A 1,516-nucleotide genomic window follows, 5' to 3' on the forward strand; every position below is an offset into this window, starting at 1 on the left:
ATATTAATCCAACATAGGTTATGTTTTCATTGTTAATTTCTAGCCCAACAAGCTTGGAGTCAGAGAACACATTCTGTGTGATTTCCATCTGTTGACATGTGTTGACATTTACTTCACAGCCCAGTATATGATAAAATATTTTGAACGCTCCATGTGTGTGCTCAGAGCTTACATCCCATCATCATTGGGAGAAGTTTTCTATCTGTGGCTGTAGGTCAAGTTTCTTAATCCTCTTGCTTATATGTAGCATATAACACATCCTTAGTGATTTTCTTGTCTTTGTGTTTCGTCAGTTATTGTAAAATATATATTAAAATTCCCTCTATGAATGTGAATTAATCTAGTTTTTTTTTTTTTTAATTTGCCAGTTTTTGCCTCAGATTGTCACACGCTTGCCTATTTCAAATGTTGTATCTTTCTGGTAGCTTGAACCTTTAATCATTGTGAAGCAGTCTCATCCATCTCCATTAACACTCTTTATTGTAAAGCATATGTTTTCTGATATTAATACACTTGTGATGGCCCGTTTTATGTGTCATCGTGACTAGGCTTCATTCCCAGAACCGTCGATCAAACAATTGATTTTTTAGGTTTTACACAGATTTCTTATAAACAATATACAGCTGTGCTTTTCTGACTATATTTGTATGTAATCAGGAGCATTAAGTCCATTTGTCCTTAATGAGATTTTTAAAAATGTATTTGGGTCTAAATACAGAATCTCATATCTGTACTCTATGTGTTCTGTTCTCTTTTTCTCCTCTTATTTCTTGTTTTCTCTGGTTCGACTGAATAATGTTTACAGAACCTGGGATACTTCCTCTAGTTTGGAGATGATAAACTTGGCATCAATTCTTTTAGAAAGTTTCCTTGAGGTTACAACAACAACATTCAAAACCTAAAGCTTCTCATACCATTTCATTTTCTCCTGAATGATATAAAGACTTTATAAAATACAAATTCTTTTTATACTTTCCTGAATTATGTGACTCTAGTGTGGTAGTTCAGTAGTATGTTTTACGTTTGACCCCTCTACACATCATTCGTTTTCGCAGTAAACGTTTGTTTCCTGTAGCTCACGTTATTTGCCACATTCTTATCTTTTTGTTCCTTTTCACATCTCAGACCTTCCATCTGGCTTCGCTTTCCTGATACCCAAATCACATCCTTTAGAATTTACTTTGAAAAGTCTTTCGGTTACGAATGCTAACATTTCACGTATGTGTCTTAAATATCTTTATTTCACTTTTGGTCTCAGAACATAATGCTCATTAAGCAGGACTTCTAATATTTATTTTTTTCTGAAAACATCACAGATAGCTTTCCATTGTATCTGAGCTTCCACGATTGCCCCTGAAAAAAATCAACTGCGGTCTTTTTTACATATTCTGTCTCTTTCCACCCCCCTGGCTGCTCTTAAGAATTTCCCTTACTCCTTGGTCTTTGTTGTTGTTTTGTTGTCGTCATTTTTTCGGTTTCACTGAAGGAATAGAGGCTGGAAATCTAAGAGGAAGCT

At 34.7% G+C, this 1,516-nt stretch overlaps 1 pseudogene; it reads right to left on the minus strand.

Annotated features, from left to right (window-relative positions):
• LOC111733627 overlaps positions 1-182 on the minus strand; it is a 5,157-nt pseudogene extending 4,975 nt beyond the window's left edge.
• Positions 183-1,516: the final 1,334 nt, after the last annotated feature.

The sequence above is a fragment of the Pteropus vampyrus genome, unplaced genomic scaffold, assembly GCF_000151845.1.
Source record: "Pteropus vampyrus isolate Shadow unplaced genomic scaffold, Pvam_2.0 Scaffold593, whole genome shotgun sequence".
Classification (NCBI taxonomy): Eukaryota; Metazoa; Chordata; class Mammalia; order Chiroptera; family Pteropodidae; genus Pteropus; species Pteropus vampyrus.